Raw genomic sequence first — 13,394 nt, forward strand, 5'->3', positions numbered from 1 at the left:
GAGTCTTGCCCTGTCACCCAGGCTGGAGTACAATGGCATGATCTTGGCTCAATGCAACCTCCATCTCCTGGGTTCAAACAATTCTCCTGCCACAGCCTACCAAGTAGCTGGGATTATAGGCACCTGCCCCCATGCCCAGCTGATTTTTGTATTTTCAGTAGAGACAGGGTTTGACCATGTTGGCCAGGCTGGTCTCGAACTCCTGACCTTGTGATCTGCCCACCTCAGGCTCCCAAAGTGCTGTATTACAGGTGTGAGCCACCACGCCCGGCCTTGCATTTATTTTTAATAATCTTATATTACACTGGTGGTAAGAAAAATGTAACTACCTCTTACTCTTGGCACTTATGTGTATATGCATGAAAGTCTTGTCTTCACATCTAGAATGGAAATTCCTCAAGGGCATAACCAGTTCTACCTCTCTCTCTCTGTGATCCCCCATAACACCTAGCACACTAGCAGTCCTTAAATCTGCTTCTCCAAACTACATCTGGATGTCAGGTTTACAAATTCAACTTTCTGGCCACCAGAGAATGACTGTGGTGGGTGGTTGGGATGAGATGGGGGTGGGGGTCAGACCAAGGATCATTGCTGTAGGCTCCCCTTCACCCTGCTGCTTCTTCCAGGCCCTGTAGGCTATTCCCACTGTATGATTTGTAGTCTGTAGTTAGCAATCACTATTAGCAGGAAGAGAAGTTCTTATTCAAAGGAGCACCATGAAAGCAAAAGCAAAGCAGATACCAAAACTTTTATAGAAAAACAAAGTGACAAACATAATTGTTTGGGGTTTTGTTTTCTTGAGACAAGAGTCTCACTCTGTCACCCTGGCTTGAGTGCAAGTGGCACAATCATGGCTCACTGCAGCCTCAGCCTCCTGGGCTCAAACAATCCTCCCACCTCGGCCTCTAGAGTAGTTGGGACTACAGGTGCGTGCCACCACGCCTGAATAATTTTTGTATTTTTTTTTGTAGAGACAAAGTTTCATCATGTTGCCCAGGCTGGTCTCAAACTCCTGGGCTCAAGTGATCTGCCTGCTTCAGCCTCCCAAAGTGCTAGGATTACAGGCATGAGCCATCACAGGCCTGGTCAAACTTAAAGACTGGCATTATCAATGCTCCAGAAAATGTATAAGGCGAAAATAGGAGGGAGGCCTGCTAAAACTGTCCTGGCCACATATGGCAATGGGTCAGCCCTGAAGTTTCCTAGCCCAGATAGAACTGACACTGTCTCAAAAAGTCTCCCCAGCCTGGCCCGTTGCTCTAAACTCAAGGCAACAGCTTCCAGCTGTGCAGCTTCTGAGAGGCTGAACCTTCCCCTGGAACCCCTCTGCAAAGCTGCCAAGTTTCTGGGCCAGCTCTTCAGGGCAGCCCAAGGAGCCTGGCCAGTTTCTCCAGCGTTTCCCTCCTCTTCCTCCCGCCTGTGGCAGCAGCAGAATTTCCACAGCTCCTCTCACAGCCTAGACAGGCAGCAGGCAGCCACATGGCTCCTGCCTGATTCTCGCTGTCCCCAGAAGAGTGGGAAAGGAGTGGTAAAACCTTTCTAGAAAAAGAGAAGAAGGGTCAGGCATGGTGGCTTACGCCTGTAATCCCAGCACTTTGGGAGGGATTCCAGCTACTCGGGATTCCAGCTACTCGGGAGGCTGAGGCAGGAGAATCGCTTGAACCCGGGAGGCGGACGGAGGTTGTGGTGAGCCAAGATCGTGCCATTGCACTCTACCCTGGGCAACAAGGGTGAAACTCCGTCTCAAAAAAAGAAAGAAAAAGAGAAGAAAAGAAAGGCGTTGGAGGTGGGGGAGGGAGAAGGAGAGGGAAAGAGAGAGAGAGAGAGAGAAAGGAACGAAGGAAGGAAAAGAGAAGGGAAGGAAGGAAGGAAAGAAATTACTTTAAATTTGGTAGGGAGGGCTGGGCACAGTGGCTCACGCCTTAATCCCAGAACTTTGGGAGGTTGAGGCGGGCAGATCGCTTGAGCTCAAGAGTTCAAGACCAGACTTTCCAACGTGGCAAAATCCCATGTCTACTAAAAATACAAAAATTAGCTGAGTGTGGTGGCAGGAGCCTGTAATCTCAGCTACTTGGGAGGCTGAGGCAAGAATCACTTGAATCCAGGAGGAGGAGGTTGCAGTGAGCTGAGACTGTGCCACTGCACTCCAGTCTGGGTGACAGAGTGGGACTCCGTCACAAAAAAAGAAAAATAAATAATTTTAAATTAAAATAAATAAATTTCAGTAGAGTTCAGATAGAGTTTGAAGGAGGGTGGTGACTGGTTAGGAGCACAAAGGTTATTTCAAAGGGTCAGGTGATGCTCCTGCCTCAGTCTCCTGAGTAGCTGGGACTACAGGCATACGCCATTGCACCAGGATTTATATTATCATTTTTGAAAGTTTAAACAAAAAAAGACTGGAGCTGGGTGTGGTGGCTCATGCCTGTAATCCCAGAACTTTGGGAGGCCAAGGTGGGAGGATAATTTGAGCTCAGGAGTTCAAATTCCTCAGGAGTTCAAGACCAGCCTGGGTAACATAGCGAGATCCCCGTCTCTACAAAAAATAAAAGAATTAGCCGGACATGGTGGTGTGCGCCTGTAGTCCTAGCTACTCAGGAGGCTGAGGTGGGAGGATTGCTTGAGTCCAGGAGTTTGAGGTTATAGTGAGCTATGATCACGCCACTGCACTCTAGCCTGGGCAATAGAGCAAGACATGTCTCAAAAAACAAAAACAAATAAATACTAGGAGAGTTCAAGTCCCCAATCATCCCTATGGGATGACTGTAACACAAATAATTAGCCTGGCACTCAAGGCCCTCCATGACCTGTAACTTCTAGAGTTCTAGCTTCTAGAGTCGTTATTCCCTTACCCAAACCTTCCACTCTGCCAGGCAGGTCTATAAAGTTACAGATTGTCAGCCAGGCGCGGTGGCTCACGCCTGTAATCCCAGCACTTTGGGAGGCTGAGGCGGGCGGATCACTTGAGGTCAGGAGATGGAGATCATCCTGGCTAACACGGTGAAAACCCGTCTCTACTAAAAATAGGCGTGATGGCAGACACCTGTAGTCCCAGTTACTCAGGAGGCTGAGGCAGGAGAATGGCGTGAACCCAGGAGGCAGAGGTTGCAGTGAGCCGAGATTGAACCACTGCACTCCAGCCTGGGCGGCAGAGCGAGACTCCGTCTCAAAAAAAAAAAAAAAAAGTTACAGATTGTCCTGAGGATTAGACAAGATGACCACAGGGGACACACTCTGGATTAGCTACGAATTACAACAGTAACAGCAACGAAAGTGATAGACTTTATGATGCCAGGACATAAGTGACAGAGAAAAGACTAGAAGGCATTGTATTGGGCAGTTTTATTTTACTTTATTTTTTAAATAAAATTTAAAAAAACATATGGAATTCTTCACAAATTTGCATGTCATCCTTGCACAGGGGCCATGCTCATCTCTGTATGGTTCCTATTTTATTTTGTTCCACTTTTAGTACACATGCTGCCGAAGCGAGCACTGGGTAGTTTTAAAAATGAGGAAATCTGAGGCTCTGAGGCTCAGGAATTAGGTGACTTACATGATTTAGTCATGTAAATAGTAAGTTGTCTACCTTGTCCCTATATTATCCTTTTTTTTTTTTTTTTGAGATGGAGTCTCGCTCTGTCACCCAGGTTGGGGTGCAGTGGTGCGATCTCAGCTCACCGCAACCTCTGCCTCCCAGATTCATGTGATTTTTGTACCTCAGCCTCCCGAGTAGTTGGGATAATAGGCATGAACCACTGTACCCAGTTAGCCTATATTATTCTCTACAGCTGTTAAATAGACAATCATTGAGTGAATGAATAAAAGCTAGCACATTCTCAGCGAATCGAACAAGCCGTGTGCTTTTCCTCATGAAAATCAACTTTTTTTATTTCTTGAGACAGTTTTGCTCTTGTCCCCACGCTAGAGTGCAATGGCATGATCTCAGCTCACTGTAACCTCCACCTCCCGGGTTCAAGCGATTCTTCTGCCTCAGCCTCCCAAGCAGCTGGGATTACAGGTGCCTGCCAACACGCTGGGCTAATCTTTTGTATTTTTAGTAGAGATGGGGTTTCACCATGCTGGGCTTGAACTCCTAACCTCAGGTGATCCACCTGCCTGGGCCTCCCAAAGTGCTGGAATTACAGGAGTAAGGCACCGCACCAGGCCGAAAATCAACTTCTTAATCAAAATAATCAAACACCTCCACTTTCAAAACTAATCACTAAAGAATTTTTTTCTGAGAATCCGAGAGCTTTACAAACATTAAAGGACCAAAACTCCTCTGAAAACAGCAAACACCAAGAAAAGCCTTCTACTAGAAGGGATGTTGGCAATATCTCAAGGGTGAGAGGGGGAGGCTGTAAGGAAACGCTGGTGCTAAAGGGAAGGACTGCTGTTTCAGGAGCCTGACCTTGAGCTTATTTACCATGGCCTCATTCTCCCTCTCCAGAGGATAGTGGCTGATTAATGAGGCAGTGTTGGTAAGCCTGAGGCTTCCTGGGGAGAAAAGCAGAGAGCAAATCAAAACCCAGAGAGGATTCATTATAACATCCAACAGGCCCACTCAGTTCTCTTTCAAGAAGGCCTTTCTACAAAACAGCTAAGAACCTCTCCACCCTGTTTCACTGTCACAGAGGAGTAAAACGGCTCTGTCCCTACAGGCAACATATGAACATATCTAGCACGTTTGCTCACAAACACAGAATTAATTATAAGAAATGCGAAAGAACCTGAAACGGAGGGGGAATACTCTTACTGCAGACAGCCTCCATGATGGTAGAAAACACACCAGATCTGGTGTTGAAAGCCCCTGGAGGGGGGATGGGTCACTTACTAGCGATGTGGCTTAATGCAAGTCACAGAGGCAAATTACTGAGACCCAAGCTAGGGTCAGATCAGCTCTAAAGTACCTTTTCAGGGCCAGGCACAGTTGCTCATGCTTGTAATCCCAGCACTTTTGGAGGCCAAGATGGGAGGATCACTTGAGCCAAGGAATTTGAGACCAGTGTGGGCAACATAGTGAGACCCTGTCTCAAAAAATATATATATATATATTTGTGTGTGTGTAAATATGTGTGTGTGTGTGTGTGTATATATATATATATTTGCCTATCCATCTACCTATCTATCTATAGATACATAGATAAGTAAATATATATCAAAAAATGAAAATTGGCTGGGCATGGTGGTGCGTGTCTGTAGTACTGGCAACTTGGGAGGTTAAGGTGGGAGGATCACTTGAGCCCAGGAGTTTGAGGTTACAGTGGGCTATGATCATGCCACTGCACTCTAGCCTGGGCAACAGAGTGAGACCCTGTCTCTAAAATAAATAAATAAATAAAGTACCTTTCCACTTCCAAAAATTCCCATGATTCTTTCCACAGGATACCACTCTCAACAACAAATCTTGTAGTAGAACTCATCTCCTCAGAATCTGGTCAAAACATCACTAGTTAGGGTGTTCTTTCCAAAAAATTGCAAATCTCCTAGAAACAGGCACATTGTGTGTTACCCTATTAGGACCCATCCCCAAAGCGAGGCACATATGCGTGCTTCATTAATACTCTGTTGAAAGGAGGAGGTCCTTGGAAACTGGTAGTACCAACTTAGCATGGCATACAATGAAAGGTGACTCGAGCCACACTTGAGGAACTACAAGGCACCTTTTCATAAATAAAAGCCACAAAATGCAATTTATAACTACATCTGTCTAAACAGCCTAAAGAAAAGTAGCTTTCTATACCTAGGTCTTCACCCCTTCTCCTCCCCACTGCTCTACTTTATCATCCCTGTCCTACACAGTACTGAGACCCCTGTCTTTCTGTCCAGGTCGACTTTTCCTTTTTCCATACCAGAATGCCTTTAATCACTGATAGAAATGAACAAACACGAATATGAGTTATAAACAGGAAGATAGATTGCCTCAAGAACCAAACTTGTCAATATGTTACTAATAAGTGAAATAAGAGGGAATGGTGCCTAACATGGGCAGATAAAATAAAACCCTAAAATACCTATTGTGCTAGGGATTTGAACAAACTTCAGGATTTTTAAGGAAGGTTGTGTCTCACATCTCAATTAATCTTCCCAAAAGAACCCTAAGAGGCAAGGTTTATTCCAATTTTATAAATTAGGATCCTAAGGCTCAGTAAGAAGAAAATACCTGCCTCAAGGTCGACTGGTAAGGCTGCAGAGCAAGAACTCAAAGAGACGTCTTCTAAATCCAGTGTTCTCTCCAGCACATCTCTGCTACATCCTCTATCTTTCTCATCAGTATAGGTCTTTATGTATACAAAGCATTTCTGCATTCATTGTTCATATTGCTTCTGCCACGGCTCATGAAAAGGGCAATACAGGTATCTAAATGGCACCAGATCTATATCCACCTTTTTGGTTTTTTTTTTTTGAGACAGGGTCTTGCTCTGTCACCCAGGCTGGAGTGCAGTGGCACAATCATAGCTCGCTGCAACCTCAAACTTCTGGGCTCAAGTGATCCTCCCACCTCAGCCTTATAAGTAGCTGCTGCTACAACAGGCATGCGCCACCATGCCTGGCTATTTTCAATTTTTAGTAGCAATGAAGTCTCACTATGTTGCCTAGGCTGGTCTCGAACACCTGGGCTCAAGGGATCCACCTGCACTGACCTCCCAAAGTGTTGGAATTCAAAGGTGTGAGCCACCGTGCAGGCCTATCCACACTTTTAAAGGTGCTAATAAATAACCTGATCACCATTACAGAAAATAAATCCTATGTATCTGGAATCACTGAGAAGTACAAAATTTCACACAAGCAATTTTCCTACTAACTGAAATTTATCCCTTTTAAGGCAAAGTTCTTTCTTTATATCAAAACATATTCTCCAAAATACGTAAGATATATTACTCTTTACTTAGAATTAATGAAATTTAATCAGGAATATTCGACTATAAATATGATATAAACATCCTTCATACTGTGCTAGGAATTCAAAGATTTTTTTTTTTTTTGAGACAGGGTCTCACTCTGTTGCCCAGGCTGGTGTAGAGTGGTACAATCTTAGCTCACTGCAACCTCCGCCTCTCAGGCTCAAGTGATCCTCCCGACCTCAGCCTCCCAAGTAGCTGGGGCTACAGGGCATGCGTGACCACGCCTGGCTACTTTTGTACTTTTTGTAGAGATGGGGTTTTGCCATGTTGCCCAAGCTGGTCTCAATCTCTAGAGCTCAAGCGATCAGCCCACCTTGGCCTCCCAAAGTGCTGGAATTACAGGTGTGAGCCACCGTGCCTGGCCCAAGGGCAAATCTTTAAACTTGAGTTTATAATCTTGTAGAGGAAAAGACACATCTGTAACCAAAATATGAGGCCAAAGAACATGGGCTTGGGGTGTGCTGAAAGGAAGGTAAGATAACACAAGCAAGGCTAGTGGGGGCCAACAACCCAGGGTGACTTACTGAAGAGAAGTGGGAGACGCTGAAGAGTCCTAGGCAGGAGAATGGTATACTACTTGTGCTTTTTGAAAAGATGACTCTAGCGCAACAGTGAGGCCAGAGGCAGAAAATGGACTTAGGTGGCAGCTGTAGAGGCAGACAGAAAACTGCACTGCCAGGGCAGGGGCAGTAGGAACTAAAACAGGTGGATCTGAAAGGCATTACAGAGGTAGAGACAATGCTCTTAGCATATAGGGGTGTGGGAAAGTTGGGGAGCTAAAGAGAACACTAAGATTCTTGCTTTCATGGAAAGACTTTAGAATGGGAAAATAAGAGAAGGTACTGATTTAAAGGAGCTGTGAGGGACTAACTCAGGATGGGATGGAATGATGGGGAATGCTTTACATAGGAAGTGACATTTAAGCTAAATACTTAAAATATGAGCAGGATAAGTAGAGCTTCACCAAAAAGTAAAAAAGGAATATTCTAGGCAGAGAAAACAGCACGTGCAAAGACAGAGCATATCACAGTTGAGCAATGGCATGCAGTTTTAGGGAGATGCATCAGATGATAAGAAGGGTAATAAGTAAGGCCAGGTGCAGTGGCTCACGCCTGTAATCCCAGCACTTTGGGAGGCCAAGGCAGGTGGATCATGAGGTCAGGAGATTGAGACCATCCTGGCCAACATGGTGAAACCCTGTCTCTACTAAAAATACAAAAATTAGCTGGGTGTGGTTGCGCGCCTGTAATCCCAGCCACTCAGGAGGCTGAGGCAGGAGAATCATTTGAACCTAGGAGGTGGAGACTGCAGTGAGCCAAGATCATGCCACTGCACTCCAGCCTGGTGACACAGCAAGACTCTGTCCCCAAAAAAAAAAAAAAAAAAAAGAACGGTAAGTAATACTAAATTGTGAGGCACTTGCCTCATGCTAAGAAATTGTAGGTGATGAGAAGACAATCAAGGTTTCTAAAGGAAGAACGTGAAGAGGAACAGCATGATCAGGGCTATGTTTCAGAAGGGAAACTGTATGAAGTACAGACTGGAATGGTAAGACACAAGAGGAAAGCAATAGAGCATAATGGCTAAGATTATGAGGTCTGAACTTAAAGACAACCTAATACAAATTCTGGGTTTATAGCTTAATAGCTCTGCAACCTTGGGCAAGTTATTTACTCTCTCTGTGCCCTCATTTTCCCCAGCTGTAAAATGGGAATAATAATAGTACTTTATCAGGCACATGCCACCACGCCTGGCTATTTTTCTTTTATTTTTGTAGAGACAGGATCTTGCTATGTTGTCCAAGCTGATCTTGAACTCCTGAACTAAAGTGAAGCTCCCATCTTGGCCTCCCAGAGCACTGGGATAACAGGTATGAGCCACTGTGCCCAGCCCATAGTTTCTAATTACACCTTTTTGTATTTTATTAATTTATCTTTCTCTCGCTGCCTTAAGTTCCATGAAATCACAAACTGTGTGCTCACCACTGAATTCTTAGAAATCAGTACAATGGCTGGCACAGCATGAGTGTCTTGATAAGTACTTCTCGAATAAATGAAAGATTCCAAACCATATATTTTAAATTAACTCTATTTAAAATGTAACCTTTATATAGAACCCCAGGACACACAGAAGAAGACAGTTTGAAGTAAGGGATATTTGGAGACTTGTTCCCTCTGCTTCTCCCTGGTTCTTGAGTCAGTTCTATAGTTCCGTAAAGCTTTACAGAATGCAGTGCAAAAACCATTGTTTGTTACAAACAAGTAATGTATGTCTGAAGTAAGGCAATGACAATAAAGATGCAACAGTAGCTTTGAAAACTATTTATGATAGGCCCTGACAACCAATTACAGTAGGCCCTCTGTATCCATGGGTTCCATATCTGTGGATTTAACCAACCTGAGATCAAAAACATTTTGGAGAAAAAAAAGCATCTGTACTGAAGATGTATAAACTTTTTTTTCTTGTCATTATTTTAAACAATACAATGTAACAACTATTTACATACTATTTACATTGCATTATATAAGTAACCCAAAGATGATTTAAACTATACGAAGGATGTGTGTAGGTTACATATATTATACCATTTTATGTAAGAGACCTGAGCATCCAAGGATTTTGGCATCTGTGGGAGGCACCAATACTCCACAGATACTGAGGGACAACTGTATAAATGAAGAATGAGAAAAGGAAAATTCTTGAAGCACCTCTAAATTTCATAGCTTGAGTGAAAAATAAATGAACATGTGTGCCAAAAGGCAAGAATGTAAGAGTGGCTGGGCACGGTGGCTCACGTTTGAAATCCCAGCACTTTGGGAGGTCGAGGCAGGTGGATCACTTGAGGCCAGGAGTTCGAGACCAGCCTGGCCAACATGGTGAAACCCCATCTCCACTAAAAATACAAAAAAATTAGCCGGGCATGGTGGCAGGCACCTGCAATCCCAGCTACTTGAGAGGCTGAGGCAGGAGAATCGCTCAAACCCAGAAGACAAAGGTTGCAGTTAACCGAGATCACACGATTGCAATCCAGCCTGGGAAACAAGAACAAAACTCCATCTCAACAAAAAAAAAAAAAAAGAAAAAAAGTAAGAGTAACAATAACAATCTCCATTCATCTGAGCATACCATTCATCTGAGCATACATAGTATCACCCCATCAAGCAAATACTATTAATACCCTCGACTTATAGAATAAATCTTTCACAATGTTAAGCAACCTGTCATGATCTTTATTAAAAAAGATCATGAGGCTAATAAGTGGCAGAATTAAGATTCAAACCCAAGTCTGCCCCACTCCAAGTCCAAAATCTAAACAGTCTTGCTATATTGGCAAGCAGTTTGAGGGTTAGGTCTTAGATGTGAGATATCTAATGGATGAACAGTTAGAAATAATCAGTAACTAATGAAAAATATGATTTGGGGTTAGAGATATGGATTTGGGTTCCATTTGGAACAGTGAATAAATTCAGAAGAGTGTCTATCAGAGGATCATACTTGCTTATAAGGCCTGTAAATGGGTGACGTACTCATTTGCGATTGAAGTTTGTTGATTTACCAAGGTCTCTGCCTTGAACAGATCTCGTGGGCCTCAGCATTAAGAGAGGAAGTAAAAAAAAAAAACTTCAGGAGAAATTCCAGATCTCTGGGGATTTCTGTTAGGACCTTTATATTATTTTTGTTTTGGGAGAATTTAACAGAAAGCCAGTGACACCAACGTTAACAAAAAAAACGAGACAGCAAAGGTGATAAAAAGAATACATTTGGGGATCATCATTTTCTCTCCTGCTTGAGATCCCACCGCTCTTAACAAAAATGACTATTATTTGTGTATGGCTCTTTACAACTAACAAAGTGTTTCCTGTTTACAAGATATTTCCTGTTTACCAATAATGTCACATGAACCTCACAACAGCTCTTTAAGGTGAGGGCATTATTATTTTCACTTTACCAAAGAGGAATGAAGTCCAGAAAAGTTAAGTTTACCTTGCCTAAGGTCATACAGCTAAAAAGCAACCAGGCCACGATGTAACCATGGTCTTCTGGCTCCTAATCTGGGGCTCTTTCCAGAAGACTCGCCTGAGATAACATGAGCCACTCACTTATGAACCAAGAGTCATCATCCCTATGCATACTTTCACTGCATTTAAAAATAAAACAGTAGGGGGATAGTGACTGGGAAGGGGCGAATGATATGCTGGTAATGTTCTGTTTCTTGATGTAGGTGCTAGTAACACAGGTGTGTTCACCTTGTGGAAAGTCCTTGAGCTGTAAACTTTATGTATTTTTCTGTATATATGTCATACTCTAATTATTACATAACAGGCAAGCCAGGTGCAGAGGCTTGCACTTGTAATCCCAACGACTCAGGAGGCTGAGATGGGAGGATCACTTGAGCCAGGAGTTCAAGACCAGCTTGGGTGACAAAGCGAGACCCCATCTCTCAAAAAAAAAAAAAAGAAAAGAAAAGGAAAAAAAAGAAAAAAATTGGTTGGGCACGGTGGCTTACGCCTGTAATCTTAGCACTTTGAGAGGCCGAGGCAGACAGATCACCTGAGGTCAGGAGTTCAAGACCAGCCTGGTCAACACGGTAAAACCTCATCACTACTAAAAATACACACACACACACACAATTAGCCAGGTGTGGCGGTGCACGCCTATAATCCCAGCAACTCAGGTGGCTGAGGCACAAGAATCGCTTGAACCTGGAAGGTGGAGGCTGCAGTGAGCTGAGATCATACCACTTCACTCCAGCCTGGGTGACACAGCGAGACTCTGTCTCAAGAAAAACAACAACAAATAAAAAAAAAATTAGCCAGGTATGGTGGCATGCCTGAAGTCTCAGCTACTCAGGAGGCTAATGCGGGAGGATCACTTGAGCTCAGGAGTTTGAGGCTTCAGTGAGCTACGATTGTGCCACTGTACCCCAGCCTGGGTGACACAACAAGATCCCATCTCTTTTTTTTTTTTCCTTTGGAGATGGAGTTTTACTCTTGTTGCCCAGGCTGGAGTGCAGTGGCGCGATCTTGGCTCATTGCAACCTCCGCCTTCCAGTTTCAAGTGATTCTCCTGCCTCAGCCTGCCAAGTAGCTGGGATTCCAGGTGTCCACCACCACACCCAGCTAATTTTGCATTTTTAGTAGAGACAGGGGTTCACCATGTTGGCCAGGCTGGTCTTGAACTCCTGACCTCGTGATCTGCCTGCCTCGGCCTCCCAAAGTGCTGGGGTTACTGGCATGAGCCATCGTGCCTAGGCAATATCCCATGTCTTTAAAAAAAAAAAAAAAAAAAAAAAGGCAAGCAAAACAAAATCAAAACTGAGGAACACTAAGTTGGATGTGTCACATTTGTTACTCGATTTCTCAAACAGTAGCTACATATAGGACATCTACCAGTTATAAAAAGATGCACAAAATTCCTGCACACTCAAACAATATATCCACCCAATTGTCCCAATCCAGAATGTCTTAGTGATGTGAATGAATCTGACAGGACTGGAAGTAACAGAAGCCCAGGAAAGGACAAAGATTTTTGTTATGAAAACAAAAATGGCATTGAAAATGGAACTATCCTACATCATCAATGCTGAGATATCTCAATTTCAGAGATAACAAAAATGTGGAAAAAAAAATGGCCAGTGACAATTGAAAGATACTACCAATTATAAAATACATCCCAATTTCAGTGTTAAAATATTAAAAAAGCAAAAAAACAAAAAAAGCATTTTAAAACAAAGGAAATATAATATTCTAATCTCAAAAGGTAGCTCAATTGTGGGATAACAGATTTGTGAAGCACATCTCCTTGTACAAGCTCTTTGTTTTAGAGATAAGGACACTAAAGCCTTCAAGTTATTAAATAACCTTACTGAATTAAAGCTCACACATCAGAAAGTTGGTAACTACAACTAGAAAGCCGGTTCCCTGAATGCTCGTTCTCTTGCCACTACCCAGATGCCTCCTTTAAATCCAAAAGAAGATTTACATATTAATTCCATATTAAAACTCTATTTTGACTTTTATACTTCTTTACTTCATTAACTCACTAAAAAATAATAAAAGTTAACCTTTAAAAATCATTTAATTGATTTTTGGGCACGGTGGCTCATATCTATAATCCCACCACTTTGGGAGGCTGAGGCAGGTGGATCCCTTGAGGTCAGGAGTTCCAGACCAGCCTAGCCAACGTGGTGAAACCCCATCTCTACTAAAAATACAAAAATCAGTTGGGCACGGTGGCAGGTGCCTGTATTCCCAGCTACTTGGGAGGCTGAGGCATGAGAATTGCTTGAACCCAGGAGGTGGAGGTTGCAGTGAGCTAAGATCGCAACACTGCACTCCAGCCTGGGGAACAGGGCGAGACTCAGTTTAAAAAAAAAAAAAAAAAAAAAAAATTGTGCTGGGCGTGGTGGCTCATGCCTGTAATCCCCACACTTTGGGAGGCTGAGGCAGGTGGATCGCCTGAGGTCAGCAGTTCGAGACCAGCCTGGCC

General features: G+C 43.5%; 1 protein-coding gene and 1 pseudogene across 5 annotated transcripts in view; both read right to left on the reverse strand.

Annotated features, from left to right (window-relative positions):
* NUMA1 (nuclear mitotic apparatus protein 1) overlaps window positions 1–13,394 on the reverse strand; it is a 79,843-nt gene that overhangs the window by 43,729 nt on the left and 22,720 nt on the right. The gene's annotated exons all lie outside the window — the stretch shown is intronic.
* LOC119626680 (U6 spliceosomal RNA) lies at window positions 3,374–3,473 on the reverse strand (annotated as a pseudogene).

The sequence above is a fragment of the Chlorocebus sabaeus genome, chromosome 1, assembly GCF_047675955.1.
Source record: "Chlorocebus sabaeus isolate Y175 chromosome 1, mChlSab1.0.hap1, whole genome shotgun sequence".
Taxonomy (NCBI): Eukaryota; Metazoa; Chordata; class Mammalia; order Primates; family Cercopithecidae; genus Chlorocebus; species Chlorocebus sabaeus.